We start from the raw sequence: 16156 nt of genomic DNA, 5'->3' as shown, positions 1-16156 counted from the left end.
TTTCTATCTCTTTCTTTTTCTGTCTTTCCATTCTTTTTATCTCCTTCCCTCTATTTCTCACATGATCTCTTTTTTAATATCTTTTTTTCTCTTTTCCTATCTTTCTTTTTATTATACTCGTTCTCTTTCTCTCTTTCTAATTGTTTGTATGCCATGCTTCAGCGATACAGGGCGGAAGTGCAGAAGATACACACTTATCTTTCGTAAGTGCCAGCCTGTTCCGTCATTTTCTCTTCTTGTGCTTAGCGTTTCCCGGTAGTTTTAACTGTTTCGAAACAGTAGGCGGCGTAGAAAGCCCGTTGGGGCAAGTGGAAGTTGCGCTGCACCGAGAATAAGTCGTCACATGCTACGCGAGAGGCAACGAAGGTGTCTAGAGCGACTCCTCGATGCAAGCGTGGCCAAGCATGGCCGCTGGCATCATGACGCCTGAATATCGTCGTCACCGAATCGCCCCTTGCCGGCGCTTTGTAGTGTAGCGTCATGATGCAGGACTTCACCAGCCACAGACGGCGACACCACCTCGCAAACCAAAAACACCGTGTGAGAGAAAATATGCGAGAGACTTCCGAGAGATATAAGGCACTTATGTGGAACGTTGTATGTGTTCGCCTCTGGCACAGTAGGTAAAACGTCCAACACTTATTGTCACCGACCGAGAGGCTGTGAGTTAGATTCTCGATGGCAGAACGTTTTCTTTTCATTGGTAAGTTTGCATATATCTGACGTCATATTTGTAATGAAACTGCGTCACTGAAGTTTAGGTGTACCATGGCATAAAACACTTCCGTGTCAAAAGTAATCACTTATAAATTACAAGAAAATGTAAATAGTTAAAAGTAAACAATTACTTTTAACGCGATACGTATACAGCGCTGATTGGTAGAGCATAGGACGCGTTGTAGATTCGGTCCCTGCGGGCGCAAGTGGCCGTTTTGTCCAATCGCATTTTGTCTAATTTACATCACGCTTAATACAAATAAAATCCTTGATACTTTCCTTGGCGTAGTTGTCTAGCTCTGATTAACATTAGCCACATACGTCAACAACTCAGGCAGTGTCATACGAGGCCGTATGAGGAGCTTTTGTTCGTAACAAGCCACATCCAGCAACAAAACTAGCTCAAATAAACCTTTAGTGGCACATACATACTCTCAACTTTCCTCCAAAAAATAATATTTAATGCTTAACTGTAATTATAATTTATTATTATTGTTATAGACGAAAGCTGAGAGTATGTATGTGCCGATACAGCCTCATTTCAGCTAGGTTTGGTTCTGCATTTGGCCCATATTGAGAAAAAAAAGCTGCTTCTATGGGATTACTGAAATGGTCAACCTCCACTCATTTTTTGAACAGCATGTATACTAAATATACCACCTGCTTACGCGAAAAGACGTCTGTTTTATTTTGTTCACAATTGCGGCTTTAAATGGGAGCCAACCTTTTATAGTCGCGAACAGGGAATATTGTCACGCACACTAGCTAAAATAGGCGAACTTCTGTCCTACAAACAAACAAGTTAGAGGAAAATGTCTGTGTCAAGAACACCTTGGTTTATTCCAAGTCCTGCACCTCGTCTTCTTCCCGCGCAGCTCGCACGTGCCGGAGTTGTCAGCGTTTATCCTGGCAGTTCTCACTGGCACTTCACGTACTCTATTTGGAAAGCACACCGCAGACAACATTGAGGGTGTAGCAAATGGCTGGCGCGCGAACTTCAAATGTATCTTGCGCCAATATCAACAATATGTGGATCAATTCGTTCCGTACACAGCATTGAAGTCGTTTTCAAGCTCTTATGTTGAGGTGCATGCAGAAACTGTAAATAGCACATTAATTATTATTAATGTTATATCATGTTAAGCTATACCACTGTTGAGTGCGTCACTTAATGTTTAGTAACAATTAGTGGCTACTGGCCAGTTGTATTGTATTATTTCGCTTTGTCAGTTTCTGTGTCTGCTCCAAACAAATTAGCATTTTCTTTCTATCCCCTCAATTTTTTATAATGCCTTTAGAGCAATTAGGACAACTGCGAAAATAATTATTGCGTGGCTTATCACATAGGTGGAGGAAGTAACGGTAATCACGTGTAAGCTGCTCTCTTGAAAGATGCGTGAGACTTAGCAGTATACACCGCAATCACGAAGTAACTAACAGAGCAGTGATCTCTCGTTTGGACTTTAAATAGGCCAAGTTACCCTGTTAACAGGTCCAGTTAGTTTGCCCTGCACCAATAAAGAAAAGTGAGCGAAATATTTAAAAAAGGGGAGACGTTTTCTGTAGTGTGCTGGTACACGCGTGCTATAAAACCATTTTCGTTCAGCTCGTCACGAGTGCTGGAGTATACCGTTACATCTAGAGAATTCGGGAGGCACCCTTGTTGCTTCGCAGATCACAAATAGGTGATGTCATGTTCTCAAAATATTTTGTTTTCTGAAAGACCATTCATCTATGAGTATCATAAAGCTGTCCGAGGTACAAGTCTAATCCCCTTCATGTGATGAAAAGTTCCACGAGAGTTTTTTATGATCGGGGATGGCGAAAGAGTCATTTCGTCGTGCTTGTGGCAATTAGCGCACTTCTATTTACGAAAGAAAAGCCTTTCCTTGCCGACGCAGTGAGCTTTTGTCTTCACAAATATTCTAATTCTGCGTTTTTTTATCGAATGTGGGAGTGCTGGTGGGCGTGTTTCTCTCAACCACATAAAAGAATCTGACACAACGTGTTAAAGAAAGCAAAGAAATAGAGCACGTATTGAAATGGCTCAACTTCACGAAAGCACCGAAATTCAGCAAAATAAGGACTACCCAAACAAGCGGGAGCTGTCGAAAGCACTCTGGAAAGATTTGTCGATCTAGCAAGAAAACAGCAACGTGCGCAGTAAGTGAAGAAATGTGACTAAACGCTCCGCTCGCGCTCTTCTCAACTTACTGCAAGGACAGTGTTACCGACGTTACTGACGATCAACTGTCCAGCAAGGAAAAAGACGCTGGTGTGAAGCAGTTACTAGGCAGGTCTGATTGGCTGACCGCAATTTTCGCAACACCATCATTGCCACCACCAGCAGTTCCAGCTGTTTCTTCACAGCAAGGCCAACACAGGATAACGTGTTGAGGAAACTTATGTGCTGAAACGGCAGCGTAGATGAAAATCAGACTTGCGCATTTGACCGCTATACGCCGAGTTATCACGCTCACCTAGTGTAGCGAGTCTCGTTCACGAAGTTTCGTCCTGCTAGGGACAAGACAATGACGACGGTAGAAGGAGGGAGGGCGGGTGAGAGGGGAGCTTTGAAAAAAATATGACGTAACGTGGTAATATATGAAATAACGCCTTTCACATATTCTATAGATGGGTGATTTCTAAACGGAGTTTTATGTCTGATTTCAAAAAAGTCACAGTTTTTTCAAAAAAGTCACAGCAAAAAGGCGAAGCAATGATTGCGATAGCGACCCATTGGAAGGTCACGCGCAGTTCGGAAAGTAGATAGAAACGTGCCCCGCGTTTCTCACGCAAAAATGATGCACGAAACGTACTCACTTGAACAGATGCACATAAATGAGCATCTCAGTTGTTACTTCGCTGTGTCTGAAAAGCACGTGCTTTTCGCAAACGGAGACTGCAATGATTGCGGTGACTTTTGTGCGCACCGTAACTACAATAGAATTGTTCCGTAACTACAATAGAATTCCCACCGCAAGCTAAGGGTGTGCGAAAAAGCGTCGCTCCCCTCCTCTAAGTGAGACAAAGTACGCATGGGAAATTAAAGCACACACCGCCGTGTGATGTGAGCGACGCGTGCTCATTGCGCCATCTTGCTGGTAATGCTGGATACACGATAATCCCCCCCCCCCCCACCTTGAGATGCCCGTCAGCAGAAGTAAGTGGTAGATAAAAATAGCTTGCTGTTTGAAATCTGAAGGACGTGCTCCGCAGTGGCTCAGGGGTTAACGCCTAGCACTCAGAAATCAAAGGACTCAAGTTCAATGCCGTGCACTGGAGTCGTTTGATGTTTTTTCTTTATTGTATTTTAATAATATAGATGCGTATAAATATACGGCGAGTGACGACGATGCCGAGCCGGTGGCGAAATCTTGCCGGGGGTGTCCATATAGTTCATATCGCAATAAAAGCACATTGACACAGACTTTCACAATGCATTAAATCAGGACGCCGCTTCCTAAATATATAGTTTTCGTTACATGCTGATATTAGATGCGAAGAAGCTAGCCTGTGTAACGCTTAATGACATGCTTTGGCCGCAAATAGCCCACACACAAAGTAAAGGAACACTCAACGACAAGCACAAGTGGCAGAGGCCGCTTGTGCTTGTCGTTGAGCGTTCCTTTCCTTTGTGTGTGTGTTATTTACGGCCAAAACATGTCATTAAGCAAGTACAAACTAGGCCAACAATCAGTATTGTGTAACGCTGTCCCTCCGTACGATCGCACCACGCGCCTCAGGTGTTGGCGCGGTGACAAATCGGTCGCGCTGCTGCTGCGCGTTGAGGTGAGGCTCCCTTTGCAGTACGCGCTGACGTCACTCTCTTCTGCCACGATCTCGACGCAGAACCTGCAGCTGCAGTTTCGTCCGTTAGCCCACAACACCTGCCGCGATCGCCACTCGCTGCACCGCCGGCTCACCAGTTCACGTGCAATAAACCTGACGTGCACCTAACTTGCGTTTTGAAACATGTCTGTACGTGTCATCTACATGACTTACGCCAGACATCCTTTCAAACGGATCTTCCTGCGTTCCCCGCAACACCAGCGTTAGCGCCATTCAACCCATGACGCCACCTGTGCGCAAGGCTGTTTCGTTGCTTCCCATCAGGGTTCCCATCAGTGAGAACACTAAAACTTCACCATTTTGTACATTAAAGGGCAAACAAATACTATCTAAGCAAGCTTCCAAGGTAGATACGTATCTTTGTTATAGAGTATAAAGTGATTTAATGCCATCCGCAGAAGCAAATAAAGCTATGTGATTCGCGTAAAGATATGTGTTCACTCTTTGATGACGAGGAATGAAGCTAAGCAAGGTATTAAATCGTAGTGGGGACAAAACTGCTTCTTGGGGAACATAACATGTCTGTGTGAATCGCTCTGTTGATATACCGCCCTGTACACAGTAAAACTCTCTGTCCAGCAGGAACTCAGTCGTCCACGCAATAACGAAGCCAGGCAAGCCAATCTCTCTCATCCTGTCCAGTAAAATTGGGTATTCGACACTATCGTAGGCTTTAGAGGTGTCTAGGGTAACTAATGCTGCATACTGTTTCTGTCGCCGGGCTAACTGGATTCTGCTCTCTAAATCAACGTGAGGACACCAGATAGACATTCTTGTTCTAAAGCCGATTTGACAGCGACTTAATAATCTATTAAATGTAAGAAATTTAGTTATCTTAGCATGTAATAATCTCTCCATTAATTTTACAAAAATGGATGTTTACGACATCGGTTGAGTGTTGTCTTCTGCAAACCCTTTGCTCTTATCTTTATGCAGGGGGATCCGTTAAGTTATTTTCCATAGTGAAGGACTATAAGACTGTTTTATATAATGCCTTATGGTGTCCAATATTACATTCGAAGCAACATTCAAGATGCTTTTCAGCATCTTCGTAGTGATACTAGCAGGGCCTGGTGCTGCCTCTGGCAAAAGTGCTACGACCGACGAGAGGTCCGACAATAATATCTCTTCAGTAATTTCGAGAATGTCTTGTCTCACAAGAGTTGAAGAAACGCAGGTAGAAAATCTAGCTTCCAAACCTCTGGCAACTACACCTAGCGAGTCTTCTATTTCTTGGGTAGTATGTACAATTGATCCTGCCTTTAGGGGAAGCGGAATCAATTTGCTACATCTTTGATACTGGAACGATGTTGTTATATTGCTTAATTTGGAAATAAACTCAAAATGACGAACATTATATTCATCTTCCACTTTCGCGACTGAATACGCTTGAAACTTGCTGCAATAAACTTCTAGATGTTCCAGTTACCAAAGAGACTGATTACGCATGAGCCCCGCCACGCTGGTCTAGTGGCTAAGGTACTCGGCTGCTGACTCGCACGTTGCGGGATCGAATCCCGGCTAGGTGGCTGCATTTCCGATGGAGGGGGAAGTGTTGTAGGCCCATGTGCTCAGATTTAGGTGCACGTTAAAGAACCCCAGGTGGTCAAATTTCCGGAGCCCTCCGCTACGGCGTCTCTCATAATCAAAATGGTGGTTTCGGGACGTTAAATGCTACAAATCAATCAACTGATTATGCATGAGCTGCTTCCACGCTGCTTTCCGACGTTTATAGTCACTCGAATAGTCGTCATTCCACCAAATATTAGCTCTAGAGTCTTTCCTTCCCTGTATCTCGAACTCTGACCTTTTACGAGAATAGTCAAGAATGTAGCAAACATTACTTGCGCTGCATGGATTTCCCACGAAATATGTAGAATATGTTGTCATCAATAAACAAAAGAACTTGAAACTGTGTTTTATACTGTGACCCATGAATATCAAATACCACGAGAATGTGGTCGCTATTCAAACCAGTGTCAATTGTCTGCCAGGACAACACCGAAAGTCCTGGACCCGAAAATGTATGATCCAGCACCGATCGGGACTGGCCCCAAAAAACGTTAATGATCCAGTGATGACAGGTGAAATCATTGGATGCCACCCAGTCACATAGACGTTTTCTATTCAAATCTATTTTGAATTCTCATGATATGAAATGAGAGTTGAAATCTCCAGTTAGCACAACCTCTATTCCGAAATTTAGAAAAACTTAATCCCGTGACTAAGTATTAAGCATACCCAAAGAAAAATATGCGTTAACCAGAGGAAATGTGAGAATCCTGGAAGAGTTAGTTCTACTGCAAATATTTCACTTTCTGTTGACATTAGCTGAAAGGATAACATTGCTCTATGGCAGAATTTACTAGACAGAAAAGTAAGTCAACACCCTCCTCTTGATGAACGATCTAACTGAAACGATCGGTAATTATACGCAGACTAAGGAATTTATCAAGAGATAACCAAGTTTCTTGTAATATGAAAACTTCTGTATGACTCTGGGAAATTAAAACGTTGAGATCAGTAGAAGCAGCAAATACAGATCGACAGTTCCACTGCAGCACTCTCATTTACCTTCTGGTGACTACAGCACCGTAGAGGCTACAACCTCTTCCAAAATATTAGCTGTTTCCTTCACCTGACGCAGAATTTTCTTTTATTCAGAGATAGTAAGTGTACCGGTCACTTTTAGATTGATTGATTGATTTGTGGGTTTTAACGTCCCAAAACCACCATTTGATTATGAGAGACGCCGTAATGGAGGACTCCGGTAATTTTGACCACCTGGGGTTGTTTAAAGTGCACCCAAATCTGAGTACACGGGCCTACAACATTTCCGCCTCCATCGGAAATGCAGCCGCCGCAGCCGGGAATCGAACCCGCGACCTGCGGGTCAGCAACCGAGGTCACTTTTAGAGGGGGACCCCTTCGTTTCTGTGCACGCGGGTCAACATCCATGCCTGCACATTCCTGTAAATCTGCATGGTAGACTTGTGAGTCTGAAGAGCTAGCACTCTTTGCAGACAAGCTGGAACTAGGGCTCTCATTCAAGGGCATTGTCTGAACACCATCTACTTGTGAGGGAGCATTTCCTTGGCTGTGATCCACAGTCTGATCACTACCCACTTGTGGCATTAGCCCCATTTGTGAGGCTAAGAAGCCACTAAGGAATTCGGACACAATTCCTACGACACGTTTCATCAGTTTCGCCATAGCTTTCTCGGCATATGCTGCAATCAGTTGTGAAGTATTTGCCTCAATCATTGCCTGGTGGCTTGCAGTAACGCTAGCATAACCATGTTCTTTTTCCTTTATCGCTGAAATCACCTCCCTGTGTGAGCATCGCCTTTTGTTCACTATCTCCAAAACTTGTGTTTCTTGATTTCTATAGGCGGGCATGTTGGGTTATCAGTCTTGTGTGCACCTCCACGCAAGCAGCACTTGAGGAACTGAGCAGAGCAGTCAGTCGGGGAGTGACCCTCACCACAGGAACCGCGCAAAACAAATTTGCAACCTCACATACGATAGATATAGCACCAGCAGTTGCGACATTGTAAGGGACGTGAGGCAATCGGGTCTTCTCTAAAAATCAAAGGCCACACTTTCATTTCCGAAAGGCATGACATACCGGCAAACGTTGCTATCCCCGACTCAATAAACTTGTTTGTTGCTGACTCTTCTGTTGCACCGATATATAGTTATTGCACCAGCCACGGAAAGCTGCTCGAGTGTCTCTTCTGGGCGTTTTTAAACTAGCATCTACGCCGCGAACAATTATCTTGGTGCATGCAAGGTGTGGTGGGACGAAAGCATTTACTTTCGTCGATCCAAATGTTGAGCATTTCAAAAGATCAAACACACAAGCTTAGCCAGGCGATCCCACCTTTGCGGAACTGCCGAATATCAGTGATGTGAATGTAATGGCTCGTGAAACTGAATTCAGTGAAAATGAATTTTTTCTCTATTGCGTAAGTAAAATTTCTTGTAAAAGTCATATGACACATGAAACATTATGTAAAACCAAAGACGTTAACATAGCTAAGAGCTCAAACATTTCATCAGTGTCGCGAGTCCAAGCGTTTTCCTTTGTACGATCGTGATCTACCGCGGCAACCCTACGCGCCAACGCGTGCTTGACCAAGTGTTCATTTTGCGGACTCACCGAGGTTCCCGACAAAACTTCGGCAAGTAATATGCGGAAATCTTGTTATGTCGACTCTTTCACAAGACCATGCATGCATGCAAGGGCACCCAATACAACTGGCAGGAGAGAAAAGCTTGTTTTTCTTCCCCTACTGTGATTCGTTCAGCTATAATTAAGCGCTACACCACCGAAAATTACACGTTCTCTCGCATGCGGGCAGAGTCCCTTTTACTGAAGAAATTATGTTGCGTGCACGAGAAAATGTCCACGTACGAGTGTCGGTAAGCTTGCTGCCCTGCAGTGTAACCAACTTAGCTGTATGCACTTCGCTCGAAGTTTCCGAGGTGACGACTTGGTTTAGTGGTCTCGTGGCTAGACGGCGTGCAGGCGTCTTCTTCAAACGTCCAAGTGAAAGCGCAGTAAATGACTCGGGGGAGGAAAAGGAACCCCCTTGGTCGACGTGACAGTAACCGCTTGCGGCGTGGATCCTTAATTGGGTTCGCGTGCGCGTGATTAAGATGCACTCGACGCCTGTGGGCTTCCTTATATGCAGCTTGGCCGGGTCGCAAGCATTGAAGCTGCGAAGAGGCGGGAAAGGGGACGCATCGTGATTCTGTGTCGGCTTGACTGCGTTCAAAAGATGCTTTAAAACACGTCGGCTTGATTGTAAAACAACGCAGGCACTATCGAGTGAATTAGCATGAAATAAACTCTCGGTGTAGATGATGATGATCACATATATGTATGGCTCACACTCACTATGCGGGATTGGCTCAGAAACGAAAGTAGACAGAATTGATTGCATATGAATTGTGTCAATGAATAATTAAGAAATTGTTAGAAGAAAAATGTTGCAAAGTTATAGATTAGCGATCGAAATAACCCCGATTCAATAGCGAATTTTCTACAGGGGAAGAGAGATCTCGGTGACAACGTCATAATAAGGAGGCTCCCAAAGAGAGAATGTGAGAAAAAAATGAAAAACGATCTATTTTGATTAAAGACCAGTTTATGAATGTTTTTCCTATATGCACTGAAGCGGCTACATGAAAGAAAAAATGCTTCATTGTGTCATCCTTGCTACAAAATGAGCAAAGTGGGGAAGGAGTCAGACCAACTTTATGCGTATACCAGTTTCGATTGGAACTTGACTACGCGATTTTGTCAAAATAGCTCATTTGCATGTTGAACAGAAATTCCTACTCCAAGCTAACAATGGTTGTCGATATCTACTGAGGTGGGTGGTGAAGCTTTGACCAGAATTGTTTTGCTTTGTTTTCCTAGCGTTTTCCTTCTCCTCTATCGCCCCAGCCATACCGAAAATACAGACAGGCGTTGTGCCATTTTATATATGGCAGTTGCCAGCCTAATCTATCCGGTGTGCTGGTATAATAATAATAATAATAATAATAATAATAATAATAATAATAATAATAATAATAATAATAATAATAATAATAATAATAATAATAATAATAATAATAATAATAATAATAATAATAATAATAATAATATATCAATAATGATAGTAATAGTATTAATAATATTAATAGTATTGGCCTGAATATTTAACCTACAATGATAAAGCACAATGTTGTAGAAATACAATGTAACGAAGTTTTTTGCCACGCTTTGTGTGCTGAATACAAATAAATTAATAAATAAATAAAAATAAATAAATAACTAAATAAATAAAATAGGAACAAGAGCGCGCCACCGGTTGCTGTCACAGAGTGGGGGATGACGTGAACATGCACAATGGCCCCTGTGAGCGAAGCGCCCGACCCTGCTGATGGCAGTATTGCACAAAGAGTTGGGCCAGCCTTGACGACAATGTCGCAACTTTCAATCTGGTGCAGTACCCTTACTATTTTTTTATTTATTTTTTTGCGGGTCAGCCATTTGGTGAGTTTGCGAGTGTAGTGTGGAAGCCTGTCTAACGGCGTCTAACATACAGATGGAAGAGCTGCTGTTGCTTCAGTGCATTTAACCAAAAAAAAAAACACGTTCGCGGCAAAACAGTTCATCGATATAACTTCTGTTCAAGCTTTCTCTCAATTCAGTAACGTTATTTAGTGATACTGTCAATGTGGTTTACATGAAAGCTTCAATTGAAGCGCTGCAATGTTATTCGGAATAGTATGCTGCGCTTAATAAATGTCTTCCCAGAATGTCTTGCGGCTCTTTTCACAAATGTGTCTCTGATATATCCTGTTACGTCACAGACAAGTGTATCCTAATATTTCTATTTTATACTTCCATCGCATGTAGTTCGATAGCTGTACTCCAGAATACTCCTTGGAGTATGTCTGGCCAGTGTAAAATTCTTTCTGACTACAACCACACTGCTGACATAAAATTCCCGGAATCTATATTTTCCTCTCTTCCTCTAGCAGCACATTGAAGTTCTCGCACTTTGGGCATATTTCATAGAATGTACCAGGGAAGCTTGCTGCTCTGTTTAGTAAAACCCGTAAATCAGTAGTCTGTTGGAAGCCTGTTCATTGTTCATTTTTGCTCAATATATCATGTTCATTCGTTTGTTTTGTTTTATCCCCTCTCATTAATAACATTCATGTCATTGCAGTGAATAAACATACAAATCCTTTTCTTCAACTCCCGTGTGGCTGAAAGAGCAAGCTGGAAATAGACTTGGTATTACTTCTACGTTTTCGTGTAGTGAAGAACATTATTATATTAAAAAGTTCTAGTCTTAATGCCTTTTTTTCATTTGGCTACTAATTCGACGATAAAGTTCAGTGGCATGGTTATACCAGTTACTTCTAGGTTAGATTCTGGCTCCTTTTTAAATCTACGAAAGGCAACCCTGGTGATTACTCTACAGCTTAGTATCCTCTCCAGTGCTTTTTAAAAAATCCAGAACTCCGGCAGCTGGTTCTGGCACTGTTTACTCACACCCTGCGAACAAAACGCAAATTTCACTAAATGTTATTATCCCGATGCCTGCCAGTGTTGAAGATAGCGCCTACCTTTCTGTCACGTAAACGCTAATGGGCAGTCACAAAATATACGGGCTAAAGTTTAACGCACATGGAATCCGTTCACAAGTCGGGCTGTCCGCCTGACCAATTAGGTGTGCGTAATGCGAAGTGAGGGCAACGCCAAGGCGCATTAATCGCAGCACTCTAGCATGTCTTCGGTTGATTTCAGCAGGAGGTGAAAAGTCGTATCGTAGACTGTTTCCCACGGACGCTTGTTTCAATGGCCTGGTTGTGACCACTATGTAGCTGCGCACTCATGCATGAGCAATCTAAACAATGTATTAACGCCATTTCTAGAATGCGGTATTTTGACATCCATGGGGCCGTTGTATACTGCCGCCATTGCTTCACTATCAGCTAGCTCGTTCACAGCGAATCGACACTACCGAGAAACCCACTGGATTTTGCTCAAATGACCGCTTTTCGGTGTATGGCCGGGTGCTTGGTCGATTTCCTAATTTATTGCAGAATAATAAATGCTGGGAATAAAAAAAAACATCTCTGTTTGGGGAAGCTGTTTGGGTCGCTTTTTATGGCTTGTTTGCATTTTCCAGCAAATATGATTACTTTAGTGGTCATTCCTTTTGTCAAAGCACGTTTGTCTTTCATTAATGGCGAGTTTGCCAGTGACAGAAAAGTTGAGTGCATAGGTGTGGGCAGGATTCCCAATCAAAAAGGGTTAAACTTCAATTTTAGCTTTCTTTCATTCTTTTTCAATTCGTAGGCGAGTACACTGGATCAGCGAATCGCTATTATTTTGATCTGCTGCTTGAAAGTTTCCACTTTGTTCTTACTTTCTCCGCATGAGCTTCCTCAATTTTCCGAATTTCCTTCATGACAGCTACGTTGAAGGAGTCATGACGTAAAAATAGGAGTTCAATTTCCCCTGTTCCCAATAAAAGCCATGGTTTTTTTTCTTTGAGCCTATCTGGCACTTTTCTAGGCAATGATAAAGAAACGCGACCGGCATAACGTTATAGCTGCTGCACTGTGCTATTGTCTCAAGGAAAGTGTATAGTTGGTCAAATCAAGTTTGCGCTTCGAAAGTGGGCATACTTAACTGCCCGGGAACTTTCCAGACATTCTGCAACATCCACCAATTCATAATTCACGATTATTTGTGCCATCCCGTTACTGACTTTGTCTTTGAACTTGCGACTGCTTGATTCATCTCTTTCTTCAATACACAATTAAAATCTCTTACCAATAAAAGCTTCTTCTCATTGCACACTTAATGCCCTAAATGATGACAAAGCTGAAGAGTTCCTGTGACGTATAATTGTGGCATAGATGCCAAGAACGCGCCTATTACTACTGCAATAAGCAATGTCGCTAATTACAAATCGGCCTCATGGACATGCCAGTGTATTCTGCGCAACCAAGCGTAACAACTCAGCCACACGCCATTTGTACGCCGGCATAATAATGGCAAGCTGTTTATAGATACTATTTGGCGCAGGCGGTACGCGGATCTCGGAGGAGCTTGAGCGTGTTTTCTACCACGCAGTAGTTTTACATTTTTTATTTGAAAACTGGATTTGGGAGAGAGAGAAATGGAGAGGAAAGGCAGAGAGTTTAACGAAGCTTTCACTCAGTTGGCTACCCTACACTTAAGTTGGGTTAATGGGGCAATATTAGAAAAAAAAAAGATAGAGAAAAAGAAGAAGAGCAAGAAAGACATCGATCAATAATCAGCTTAAGGCTGCTTAGCATAGTCTTGCGATGTTCGTTCATAAGTGCTCGGGAAGTCCGGTGGTTCACAAGAAGCACAAGAGAACTTTCGTGGCCTTCTGCGCATGCGGAACTGTCAGCCAAGGCTTAAGAATCTCCTTTTTTGTAAGTGGTCTTGGATCCAGGTGACGAAACTTGGCTTTGATACCACGTCGTTGAGTCCGGCATATGATGGGCAGTGGCATAGAATGTGTACATGCGTCTCCTCACAGGCGCAAGTGTTGCATGCCTCCCTGTGCTTTTAAAACGTGCACGAAAAAGGGATGCCTTTTTGCATCTACTAGGGATGATGATTTGTGGGGTTTAACGTCCCAAAACCACCATATAATTGAGAGACGCCATAATGGGGGGCTCCGGAAATTTCGACCACCTGTGGTTCTTTAACGTGCACCCAAATCTGAGTACACGGATCTACTAGGGATGTGGATCGAAACAAAACAACACCACGCACACCTTCCTTCTGACACCACCACGTGGCAGGAGAGCAGAGGCATTGACAGAGGGGTCCATTCTGTGCACCGCCTTTCAAAAGATGGAGAAATATCAAAGAGCATCAGCTTCTACTTTGTCGACAATCGCAGCGCGTTGCTCAAACACAACGGTGTAACAACTGTAATAGTTGTTAGTTCGCGCTTCTGCTCTGAATACCTTCACGTGCTTTTGGAATGGCATCCTTTGTGCTTCAGAGGGAAGCTGCGAATATCGACCTGCTCATCGATCTTTGTGCGAGAATTCTATTTCTTGCAATCACTTTCATTGTTTAGCCATTTCAGCGAAAAAGTGACTTTCACTATGAGTATTCGCTTGCTTGTTCGGTTGCATCTGGCAACACTCATTTGACGTTTACAGTGCGGTAATAAATGGTAGATACAGAGCATAATAAGATATCTGCAAAGAACAAAAATACAGGAGGTTAATCTGTTGACAATTTGTGATTTATGTGTATTCAGAGAACAAACATGAAAACAAGATTCAACGTAATTCGTTTATCAAGCCATGTTGTGCCCTTTTAATTAATGACTATAACGGAAAATGAGCATGTGCTAATGTATAAGAGACGTAACACAACTCAGATATCTTTATGTTATTGGCTTAATATTTATGTTCATTCGTGCTGAGCAAAATAATTAGAAATGAACTGCCACGTGTAATCTAACCTTCCTGAACACAAAACCTCCTGACAAAAACTAAGAGAGCAAGTTTACACTGACGTAATTTCAAAAATTCCAAAAATAATGCGATCTGTGCTCGGATCTGGCATGTTAAGTAACATTTTTCCTGCGAAAATGTAGCGCTAGTTATGTGGGGATGTTATACGCTAAAGCGCAAGCCACCAGCAAAAGTTTAACGCTATAACGAGCAGGGGGTACTTGAAACCATTTGCCCGCGTAACGAGCATCGAACACAAAGCTTACAAGCACCGAAAGTGTTGCGTTTGCTTGGTGCTCAAGAAATATTTTAGATCTTTTTGCAGTGTACATTACTTGAACGAATGCCAATTATAAACTTCATGTAAACCGATCATGTACGATTGAGTGAACTCCTAGGGAAAACTTACCGTGTACAATATACCCACAAAGCACACAAAACGTTCCCAGTAGTGTGTCAACTAACACTGCCAAGATTTTTAAAAACTAGCAGACAAAAAAAGGTCGCGAAGTGTTCCGCTATAAGGTTTGCATAATGCAAAGTAATCCGTCCTTTTTCGTCACCAACATGATTTGTGTGCACAAGTTAATTGACTGAAAAATTGGGGGGCCCTCAAGCTTCGCCTTTAAGGGTTCAACTCTTAAAGGCGAAGCTTATGGTTGCCCCAATAACGAAATCCGGTAGTGCGCCCTTCAACCGCCAAGTGTACATTTATTAATATGTTTTGTCACACACACACACACACACACACACACACACACACACACACACACACACACGCACGCACGCACGCACGCACGCACACACACACACACACACACACACGCATACAGTAGATTGTACCAGTGCGCGCGCGGGTATGGTACATAAGTTTTTTAATCTAAAGCAAGAGTCACATAGCCTCCAAAATACACGCCATGCGCTCGCCATCTTGGACGGCATAAAGTGCCTCAAAATGCCTTACTGATGGCAGCACATTATCTAGCGTTTGCTGTTTTCTTGATCAACGCCTCTGGAAAGGCATATGTTTTCCACTAGATGGACATAGTTGTCTATTTTTAGAGCTGTTTGAGAGTTCCTGTGTTTTTTTAACGGCAATGGCTGCACTACCCCGCCCTTTATTTACGTAGTTTGAGACCTCACAAATGCACCTACAATTCGCCGAACGGGATTGGTTTTCTCGTGACACCTGTCAAACAAAGTACGTTAAAGGGGCCCTGCAACATTTTTTTCAAGTAACCATGGAATTAATTCACTAAGAGCTTATTGCCTCACGAATTCAACGCTGCAAAAAGTTTAGGAATTCATCCAGGGGGAGTGGAGTTACAAAGGTTTGTCACATGCTGCAATTGAATTCTCTGTTTCCTCGTCCCGATGAAAGCGCTGGAAGCTAAGCAGGAAGGGGTGGCAGGGGCAAAGAAACCACGTCACCTACGTCTCATGACCTTGAGTACTTCTTTATTTCTTTTTTTCGAATGCGTGGCTTTGTCAGTGTGGTCGCGAGCGCACGCGTGGACAAGTAGTGGCCTCCCGCGGCGATTTCTGTGACGAGCTTTTTCAC

The sequence above is a fragment of the Rhipicephalus microplus genome, chromosome 4 (genome assembly GCF_043290135.1).
Source record: "Rhipicephalus microplus isolate Deutch F79 chromosome 4, USDA_Rmic, whole genome shotgun sequence".
Taxonomy (NCBI): domain Eukaryota; kingdom Metazoa; phylum Arthropoda; class Arachnida; order Ixodida; family Ixodidae; genus Rhipicephalus; species Rhipicephalus microplus.
This window is presented reverse-complemented; position numbering follows the sequence as displayed.